Below are 11,424 nucleotides of genomic sequence, written 5' to 3'. Positions count from 1 at the left end.
AACCTTCGAACAGATAGTCAGCAGCGCCGCCTGGCTGGAGCTTGGCTGCTCTGCATTGACAAGGGGCAACACCCTGAAACTAGTCTGCAGATGCCAAACCAGCAAGGGGAAACTGCTGACCTCCCCTGTTCGAAGGTTATAAAGGACACAGGTTTCGTGTGTCACATAGCTAGCTAGAGGCGATGGCTTCTTGGAGCTAATTCACGGCAGCTTTCGTCCTAATTTTGGGACTGCCATGTTGGCTTGGCGATAACTATTAATATATATATATATATATATATATGCAAACGTATATATATATATATATACATTCAGACATACACATGTTAGCCCCAACTGGGGCTAACTTGTATGAGAGTACGTACATGTGTATACATGTGTGTAAATGTCCATGTATATATGCATAGAAGGAAAGAAGAAATAAATGTGCCAGAGCAAATGAAACTTAGATTCAATATAACACGCGACTTTGTTTATCGTGGAAACTATGTCCACTCACACTATTACCCATACAGACGAACTCAAGCACACATACATGTGTGTATGCATATACACACATATATAATTATATCCATACATGTATATAATTACATGTTTACATACACACATCTTTTTGCGCATCTACGTATTTGAATCTATGTATACTTACGTATTTGTAATTATTGGTGATCCTACGGCGAAAGGTACATGTGTGTGTATGCGTGTGTGTGTGTGTGTGTGTGTGTGTGTGTGTGTGAGAGAGAGAGAGAGTGTGTGTGTACGTTTGCGTGTGTGTGTGCGTGTGTGCGTTTACGTACGTGCGTGTGTGAGTGTGTGAAAGTGTGTGTGTCTGTGTGTGTTTGTGAGTATTTGCGCGCGTGCGTGCGTGCGTTTGTGTGTATGCATGTGTGAGCCTGTGTGTACGTGTGTGCGTATGTTTGTGTGAATGCATGTGTGAGACTGTGTGTACTTGTGTGTACTCGTACACCACGCGCTCTTCTCAATTGTCGCTGAATCACGCAGCTTTTGCCACCTTTATGACAATTACCACATTATTCATTAAATCAGACGATCGTTCGCTTTTTGTTACTGTTGTTTTCAAATGAAACAATATGTCGGCAATTAGAAATAAAAGCATTTATGGACGTTATAAAATGATTAATAATCGAACAGCTTCCGAATGATGAAGCTTTATTATTCCAGCCAAACATGAGCTTATTACTCTATCTATATAGACTAGCTGATGGTTAAAAAAGAAGGTTATTGCTGAGAAAACCAGAAGAGAAATACAATAGCTTTTTTTTTCAGAAAAGAAACAGCAATGTTCAAGTCTTGTATCTTGAATATGAGCATATTATTTTTTAAGTAATTAATACATAAATAATAACAATTTCTGCTCCCTTTCTTGCATTGTGAAGATATAACTGAATTCTATAAATATAAAATTATAGGATCATTTTTCACATAAAATACTTTTTTCTAGAGTTTTCTACAGTATAGAAACAGTGTAGCAAATGTAGAAAGCCACACATTACGAAGTGAAATATTACAAATATCAGCTAAAAATAGCTATCAAATCATAGCTAGATGTGTGCTATGTCTGAAAAATATACGTGATGGTTATGGATGAGATACCTTTGATAATACACCAACTTGATCAGAGTTAATCTCGCAAAAAAAAAGCAACGTCCAGGTTCACCAACTTACCTTCTGGATCCTTGAAGGTAGTCCGTATCGTGAGATCCAGACCCTTCCGAAAAAAAAACATGGCTACTCCTCCCAATTACTGTCGAATTACAGAAAGCCACCTAAAATGGGCGTGAAGGTTCGCGACTCAGAAATTTTGGTCCCGCTAATGGCAACCACACTTATATCTAGTGCCCTGAGATCACTGAGCAGGGGGCCTTGTTTCCATGGTGAGCCGTAAACTATGCATATTTATTTCGCCCTGCTTTAGATGAAAGGAGAAAAGTGAGAAAGGCCACTTACCTTATTCTCGTAAAGAGATTTTCCGTCTCTTTGGCAAGTTGTGAATGTTTCCACAACCAGTTCTTTATACAGTCTTTTGTTCATAATGCTCATGAAGTCTTTTACTCTTTTGGGTCGTTTATTTCTTAAAATGTATGTGTTGTCATATTTGGATGATGCTGTTATTCAGTGTAATGTATTTACAAGGTGTTATTCTTGTATTTTGGTGTATGCGATCCATTTGTCCTTTAATGCTTGTGATTGTGGCCGTTTAGTTAATAATCTCTTTATTTTTTCATGTATTGATGTATGTTTCGAGGAGTGTGTTCTCTCTCTTGTGAGTGCGAATTAGGTTGTGCTTGTACTTGGAATGGTGATGTGCTGGAATAATGGTGGTGATGGTGTAAGAGAGATAGAGGTGATTATGCTAAAAGTAGTGGTGTACCTGTTGCTAGGGGGTGATGTTGGTGCAACGTTGCACACACATTCTCCATTTGTTCATATCTGTCAGTTTTCTCTTTCATTAATCCTACTCTTTAAGATGATGATGATGATGATGATGATGATGATGATGATGATGATGATGATGATGATGATGATGATGATGATGATGATGATGATGATGATGATGATGATGATGATGAGGAGGAGGAGGAGGAGGAGGAGGGTATGATGATGATGATGATGACGATGATGAACAATAGTGAAAATAAAACTGTCATACATTTGAAATTTTCGTTGTACAAATATTACAAATTTTAAAGTTTATCTACAGATTTTCTGTAGAATTTAGAATCAGCAATTAAAATATTTCAAGATGTTATCCGGGCATTATATAACAATATTCTTAATTAGCGTATCACAGGAAACATGTTTATCGGTATATTCTTTGATACAATTAACAATCAGTTTATAAGTCTTTGAGAATAATATATCGAGGTTATTATTCGTGACACATACACTTGGCAATCGCAGCAACAACTGGAGCGCTCCTCTTTCGTTAAACACATTCTTTCTTTACATTTAGTTCAAAAACTCAGAGCGTTCGCGGCACAAATCACGTTCTTTAATGTCAACTGTAAACATGATTTTAAGCCGATATGGAACATACTACGTTTCCTATATAGTTCATGATTCGGGGGAAATATCGTTCCAATATGAGTCGCTGCAGATATCTGATCCCTTTGAACTTTTTCGCATAATCTGTATGGACAGACAGTAAGTGAATTAACTATCTAAAAGCAATTTTGCCGTGTTATTAGCATTTCGTCACTACTTTTACTATCAATCTATCGACCTCAAGTGATGGTCGGAGATAACCGGAAAGCATTTTCTTCTATAGTTCTATAGTTTTATCTGTCACTAGATTTAAAAACACGAGTATTTAAATGTGAAACAAGACGTATACACCTAAAGTAAATCATTGAATTTTTTTTTTATTCTGTTACATTAAGGCGGTGAGCTGACAGAATTGTTAGTATGCCGGACAAAATGCTTAGCGGTATTTTGTCCGTCTTCACGTACTGAGTTGAAACTCCGCTGAGGTCGATTTAACGTTCATCTTTTTTCGGTGTCAATAAAATAAGTACCAGTGAAGCACGGGGTTGATGTAGTCGACTAGTCAACTTCGCCCAAAATTTGAGGTCTTGTGCCTATTGTAGAAGAAATATTTTTTTATATATATGTAATTAATACGGAGCAGCCAAAACTATTGAATATTTTTAACTATCAACACAAGCAACCACCCACATGCATATACGCGTGTGTGTGTGTGTGTGTGTGTGTGTGTGTGAATCTCTGCTTGGTTTCTACAGATGGTTGCCCTTCCTAACGCCAACTACTTCACAGAGTGAATTAGGTGCGTTTTTCATTGTACCAGCACTGGTTACATCCCCAAGTATCCGCAAAACATATCCCGGCACTGGTTGGAGTTATAGGATCTTGGTTTAAGGAAGTAAAGTAGATTGGAATCATAATATATTTCTTTCGGTTCTTTGCGCTCTGAGATTAAAGCCTACCGGAGTTTACTTGACTAGTACACATAATCAGTCGCTTGGATTAACACCATCACCTGGTCTTTAGGTGCCTTAAACGGAGTCCACTCTCTTGCAAGTATTTGGGCATAGTTTCACATTTAAGGATACCTTTCTCCCTCTAACAAGTCTCAGTGACAGTGTAAAGGGTGATGGCACTGCTCAGCTTTCCTGGGACGTGATAAAAAAAATATGGAGGTTTAACGCGCATTTAATTATACTTATGTGGAGGCGCAATGGCCCAGTGGTTAGGGCAGCGGACTCGCGGTCATACGACCGCGGTTTCGATTCCCAGACCGGGCGTTGTGAGTGTTTATTGAGCGAAAACACCTAAAGCTCCACGAGGCTCCGGCAGGTGATGGTGGCGAACCCTGCTGTACTCTTCCACCACAACTTTCTCTCACTCTTTCTTCCTGTTTCTGTTGTACCTGTATTTCAAAGGGCCAGCCTTGTCACACTGTGTCACGCTGAATATCCCCGAGAACTACGTTAAGGGTACACGTGTCTGTGGAGTGCTCAGCCACTTGCACGTTAATTTCACGAGCAGGCTGTTCTGTTGATCGGATCAACTGGAACCCTCGACATCGTAAGCGACGGAGTGCCAACAACAACAACACCAATTATTCTTATAGAATCACTTATCGATCCTCTCTTAAGATATGGATATTATTATGTATGCAGATGCTGTTACTGCAACTGTTATCGTTCATAGTTGCATCAAGTTGTGTTCGAAGTCTTGCAATTTCCTCTAGAGATTTACCTGGCTTCACGAAAACCGGATTAGTGAGTGAGCTAACGAGTTTTCAGCAACTAGTTCCTATTATCAACAACAGCACAACAGCAAGATAAACATTTTATTTTGTCTTTTTTTTTTCTTTTTGTTGAGTGGGGTATTGAAGAAGATAATGAATTATCGCTGATGGCTCAATTACATTTAAAACAATAGCACAGAGAAATGTTTGTCCTCTGTTTGCTGATCAGTTAACCAATTTCTGAAAGCTGGAACTTCAGCAGTGTAATATTAACGGATTATTAATGTGTGTGTGTGTATGTGTGTGTGTGTGTGTGTGTGTGTGTGTGTGTGTGTGTGTTATTTGCTTGAATGAGTTTGATGTTTGGTTAGGCGATACAGGATGACTGAAGATAGTGTATTACTTTAGTGGTAGTTTTAGTGGTGATCGGTGGTGGTGGTGGTGGTGGTGGTGGCGGTGTTGGTGGTTATAATTATCGTGTCATCTTCTTCACCTTCATCATCACGTATTCAATAGTATTTAGTTTCGATTGAGTAGAGCACGAGTTGTATGAGTTATTTAATTGGATTGGATGGTGATTGCGTGGACTATGTATTGCGTAGATTGTGTTAAACTAATGATTCCTAACATAATGACAATGTCTCATATTTTTTTTTTTTCGCAGGATGGTTTCAGGAGTCAATCATATATATAGACACGGGTGTATAACGTACTATTTTTAATATTGATTTCAAATTTTGGCATAAGGCCAGTATTGTGGGGGAATGAGGTAAGTCGATTGCATCAGTACCAGTGATTTTATCGTCCCCTAAAGGATGAAAGATAAAGTCGACCTCGATGGAATTTGAACTCACGATGTAAAGACGGATGAAATGCCGCTAAGCATTTCGTTCGATGTGCTGACAACTCTATCAGCTCTACCGCCTAAGTATTATTTTTAATATTGACTGGCGATAAAGGCGATGAGCTGACAAAATGATTAACATGCTGGACAAAACACTTAGTGGCATTTCTTCCGGATTTACATTCTGAGCTCAAATTCTGCTGATGTCGACTTTGTCTTTCATATTTTCGAGATCGATAAAACAAGTACATGTTGGGTACTGAGATCGATGTAATCGACTTACCCCCCACTGAAACTGCTAGCCTTGTGCCATAATTTGAAAGTAATATTAGCTGGTTATAAAGGCGACGAGCTAGCAAAATGGTTAGCACACCGGACAAAGTTCTTAGCGGCATTTCTTCTGGGTTAACGTTCTGAGTTCAAGTTCTGCAGTGGTCGACTTTACCTTTTCTTCTTTCAAGATCGATAAAATAAGTACCAGTTGAGCACAAGTCGATGAAATCCATTAGCCCCCTACCACCAAATTTCAGGTCGTGTGTCTATAATAGAAAGAAAGAAAAATATATATTGACTGGCGACTGTGTTGTATGAACTGTGCAGATAGTACTTTGTGTAAATTATGTTATTGACGCTAAAAAGTTTCGTACAATATGGGAATTTTTCTTTACAGAAACAATTCTGGGGCTGTGTGTAAATTTTAAAGTCTTGTATGATTTTAATGCTTTATGTTTCGTTGTTTTTGTTTCTTTATCAAAGTCCGTGCATCAATTACTTTTGATTCCTTTTTTTCTCTCTTACCCTACACCTTACTTATTTCTACTTCAAAATATTTTGATAATGTTCTTTATTTCTTTTCATGCAATGTTTTGGTTAGAGGCTATGAAGATTTCTATCATACTAAGAACATCTTCATTCTTGTCTTTGTTTAACATAGGATGATTCGCTTTGATCTGACAATCAGTAGTTGTTTAGCCCAAGACCAGCCTAGATGGAGAAAACGTAAGATTAGAGGCGCTTCAGCCGTGACCAACTACTGTTTTCAAGTATAATATAACCATGTTTACATTATACTCTTATCCTTACAGTTTTAAGATAGCAGGTGTAAATGAGAGAAGATTTAGATGCTATTTCTTGTAGGTCGAGCGAGTGCATATTGTTTTCGGCGGCTCATTATTTGGGTGGTGTATTGGTAGAATCCTACGAGAGTGTCGGGAGAAAGCCTTTTGGTTTTGTTACGGCTCTTTGCATTCTGAGTTCGATTCCCGCTGAGATCAACTTTACCTTTCAATCCTCCAGGGTCGATAAAATTAAGTAACAGTCAAGAACTGAGTTCGATGGTATCAACTAACCCCTTCTCCTCAAAACTAATGCCAATGTACCTAAATTAGAAATCATTATTATAATTGCTTTTAGGGCGGCGTGCTAGCAGAATCGTTAGCACGCCGGATAAAATGCTTGGCGGCATTTCGTCTGTCTTAATGTTCCGAGTTCAAATTCTGCCGAGGTTGACTTTGCCTTTCATCCTTTCAGAGTCAATAAAATAAGTACCAGCTGAGCACTGAGGCTTATGTAATGGACTAGCTGGCCTTGTACCGAAAATGCTGGCCTTGTATCAAAATTTGAAACCATTATTATAATGGCTTTTGTAGTTGTCTTGTTCATAGTCTATGGCGATAGATTGTCAGAATCGTTAGAACGTCGGCCAAATGTTCAGCTGTATTTAGTCATAGATCCACGTTGTGAGTTTAAATTTTGCTGAGGTCGGCTTTGCTTTTCATCCTTTCGGGTTGCTCGATCTTATCGACTAACACATTCCCAACAAATTGTTGACTTTGTGCTTGAATCAGAAATCATTATTTATTCATTTTTTGATTATTACATAATTTTTTTTCTTTTATATCAAAGATAATTACGCACATCTTTAAAAACAGTCATAAAAGTGGTTTGTGAAAATGTTTTATCATCGTTTGCAGAATCTAGTATCTTCTGCAACATGTCTATCTCTATCCTTATAGATCGAAATACATGAAGTGCTTCCTTTATTAAAACAAGATTTAGACACGTCTTGAAAAACATGCAAAAAGCGTTCAAGGTTAACAAAAGTGTCCAAGATTAAGAAATACTATAATAAAATTCCCTAACATTATTTACAAATCCTTGTAGCGTTATGTTCTTACAGGACAGATCCTTATAATATAGATCTTGCTAGGTAATCTGGTAATATCTTTTGCAAAAATGGTTGACTATTATTGCAGTTGAGTCAACTACAAATAGAATGTTAGACACACCCCTTAAACAGCAAAAATGTTTTTTGTTTCAAAAGTTAGGCCGATATAATTCATTAGCTTTCATCTAACTTCCACACAACATTATAGTCATTTGATACTTCTAAGTTCATAATTAGTATGCTATTATCATTTTCGCCACTGAAAATTATGTCAGTCATATTGCTATCTGGTGGTATGTCTCTACACTAAAGTTCCGTATTATTTTCCATACCGTGACAAAACTCTTTTCTTGAGGCAGCTGAAATTGGGTGCAAAATTATTATTATTATTATTATTATTATTATTATTATTATTATTATTATTATTATTATTATTATTCAATAGTCTAATTTTTATCACGTGTTTTCACTGCACTACCGAGCGCAGTTTTGTGTGCCTTGAGTATGTGCTGTAGTTTGTTGTGGTACTCTTATATTTACTGTATTGTAAGTGTTTTATGTAGGATGTCTGATATTTAATCATGGAATGTTTTATATATATTTTATGATTAATGGTGCTACCTTGTTCACAGCTAGTGTTTTTTGGATCCATGTGTGGAGAATACTATTAAAAGCCTTTCGGTAATCGATCCAGGCCATACTTAGACCCTTCTTCTTTCTGCGACTGTCTTCAGTTATGGCTTTATTGAGAAGTAGCTGATCCGTATGAACCCTTGCAGCATCCCTTCACTTCTGGAAACAGGTTGTTTTCATCCAGATGTTTGCCCATCCTCTGCGATGTTATTGCAGTAAAGGCTTTGTAAATTGTAAGGAGACAAGTTATCGATCTGCAATCTTGTGGGTCTACCATTTCAGTGAATTTGGGACTTAGGATAGTTTTCCCTTCCGCGAGCCATTCAGGCATTGTTTCTGGCTCTGCTAATATTTCATTAAATTTCTCAGCCAACTTTTTATGTATTCCTGTTAGATGTTTTAACCAGAAGTTGGAGATCTTGTCGTGTCCGAGTATCTTCCAGTTGCCTTCTTGTCGTGCTCGGGTGCCTTCCAGTTTTTTCAGTGTCTGGGTGACCTTTTCAGATGTTATAGGAGTCCAGCGTTGTTCAGATGCTGTGCTTGTTGTTTTGATAGATCTTTTCTGAGGTTGTTCCTTCGCTGACCATATTTCTTTCCAAAATTCTTCCACTCCTTCTGCTTTTGGTGCTGCATTGATCTCTATTTTATTTTTGCTAAGTTCTTGCTAGAATCTTTTCGGATTGGAGTTTTGTTCAAAGAAACGTTGGCGTTTCTCATACCAGTGGATTCTTTGTGCATTGGCGAGGATATCTTGCTTTAGCTGTTCTTTTACCTCAGGTATACCTTGTTCTGTAATTTTGTATTTTTTCTTTTTCGGAAATAGCGCTGCACTAATAACGTTCTTTTCACTGACCTTCAACTCTCGGGGTGGCCAATCTTTCCTTTTCCAGTGCTCCTCTTTTTCTCTACTCTCCCACATCCACAAAAAACATGGGAATTTCGTGTAGTCACTTTGTTGACCAAGCAGGAAATTTACAATTTTCAAATCGGCACATAACATCCATTTATGTTTGGTGTAGTCAATCTCTTCTATAACCTGTTTGATGGCATCGTGTTTTTCTTTCAGTGTTGTTGAATGACCTATAGGTATTGGCGCATACATGTTGGTATTATGGAGCAAAACGCATTTCAAACTAGGTTTTGAACTATCAATGAACAATCTCCATTCATCAGGATCGTATTTGTGGATGCCTAGTCGAAGAAGAACGCTCACACCGTCATTGCAATGAACAAGATCCGTGTTCTCATTAAAGAATGGTACAAATTCGGCATCCCTATTTCGATAGAATGTTACCTTTGTACCTTTTGCTAACAGGTGTTTTTCGTTGGGCCTGGAGACCAAAAGTTCTGCTGATTCTTTGCTTAGATTTAAGTCTCGAACCAAATCATTTAATTCATTTTGGTTAAACGGCTCTGGCAAGGTTTCGGAAACATAGGATCGTTTTCGGAATGAAGACTAGGAATGAAGCGTAATGAAGACTAGGATAGTCGATAGATCTGCGTTTCTTTTGGTTCAGTCCCGCAACACTGACTGAACAGAAGTAGCATTCGTCAGAGTGGTTCTTTGGCTCACGCCAGATCATAGGAATAGCGAATCTCAGCGATTTTCGGGTACCTGAACTCCACTGTTTCATGTGTTCCAAACATATCTTGCAAACAATGTGAGGGGCCCATGATATGTCCTGATCACCAAGCTCGACGTGAAAGTAAGCACGATAGGCTTTCTTGTAAAAGTCAGATATCGGTTTCTTGTTGGCTTTCGGTATGAACTCCCCGCATGTATAGCAAAATAAGTTGGAATCATTTTTGCATCCACTCGTTGAAGCCATGTTATTTGATATCTATCTCTATGATTAAAAAAGAACATGAGTTGGTTGAGCATTTACATTATACTTTGCGTGTTCATATTTAGGTAATTTGATCGTTCCTAATGTCCTACGGAAAGACTCGTAAAACTGTTAATAGCAAAAGACGGAAAGACTCGTTACGCTGATTCTACTTTGTATCTTCGTAATCCTGCGTGGAGGGCAGATGTTATGGTGAAACCATTTTCATGATGTTTATCATGTACAATGGAATAGGTGTGTTCAATTAGGATGTCTTTAGTTGGAGTTTTTTTTTTCCAACTGTGAAAGCAAAAGCTCTTAATCTGCTTGGTTTCTTTCTGTATTGAAGGGATAAAAGAGAGGGGATAAACTTATGAATATCAAACAGAAGATTTTAGGGTTTCGTTTTTTTTTTAAGTTACCTTAATTATCAGGTTTACTAAAGTGCATTACTAATAAAGTTTATCAGTTAATTTGTATTTTGGCAATAAATTGGAAAAAATCGGTACTTCTATTTTAAAAGTTTTGACTCAAAAACAGTTTTTTCTTATAAAAATAGTTTATTTCAGGTGGCTGACATAAATTGCTCGGCCTACCTGAAAATTCATGGGTTTCTACTACCTTTTTTAAACTAAATTTTGCGATCAGCCAAGATTGTAAATTGATTCTTTTTCCAAAAATGAGCAATTTCAGTACAGCAAAAGTTGTAGCTAACCATGAAAAACTAAGGTCATTTTCGGAATCAGCAGCATCAAATTAGCTAGAAAACGTGTTTTGTTTCTTGGCACCAAAAATCGTATTGACCAGTGTAATATACTAGAAAAAAACGCTAGAAATATCTTTGTCGATAACACTCCAACAGCATGTTAAGCCAGAGAACAAGCTACGAATGACCGATGTAATCTAAAAATATGACTATAAAACTAACTAATTCGTATTTTGGAATACTTACAATTCCCTACAAAAATAGATTATCTCTCAAAGTCATACTCGTATCCCTATACAATACCAAGATCAACACACAAAAACACACGTCAAAAATTAACACGTGTATGCTGATATGACTTAACGGCTAAAAAATTTGACTGACAAGCAAACACGTGATGTTGACCAATGAAACTAACGGTTAAAAAAAGTTTTGGTGGACAAGTCAACATGAATTCAACCAGTATATAAGAAACAACACAGACACAAAATATATTCAATTCATGAAAATGTGACT

The 11,424-nt window shown here is 37.4% G+C and overlaps 1 protein-coding gene across 1 annotated transcript in view; it reads left to right on the top strand.

Annotated features, from left to right (window-relative positions):
- Window positions 1–3,023: 3,023 nt before the first annotated feature.
- LOC106872811 (ATP-binding cassette sub-family C member 5) overlaps window positions 3,024–11,424 on the top strand; it is a 104,556-nt gene continuing 96,155 nt past the window's right edge. Inside the window, exon 1 of the mRNA XM_052969141.1 lies at window positions 3,024–3,165. The gene's annotated coding sequence lies outside the window, so the exon portion shown is untranslated. The remainder of the gene's footprint in view (window positions 3,166–11,424) is intronic.

The sequence above is a fragment of the Octopus bimaculoides genome, chromosome 7 (assembly GCF_001194135.2).
Source record: "Octopus bimaculoides isolate UCB-OBI-ISO-001 chromosome 7, ASM119413v2, whole genome shotgun sequence".
NCBI classification, from domain to species: domain Eukaryota; kingdom Metazoa; phylum Mollusca; class Cephalopoda; order Octopoda; family Octopodidae; genus Octopus; species Octopus bimaculoides.
The sequence above is the reverse complement of the archived record's forward strand: the minus strand, read 5'-3'. Positions and strand labels throughout refer to the sequence as shown.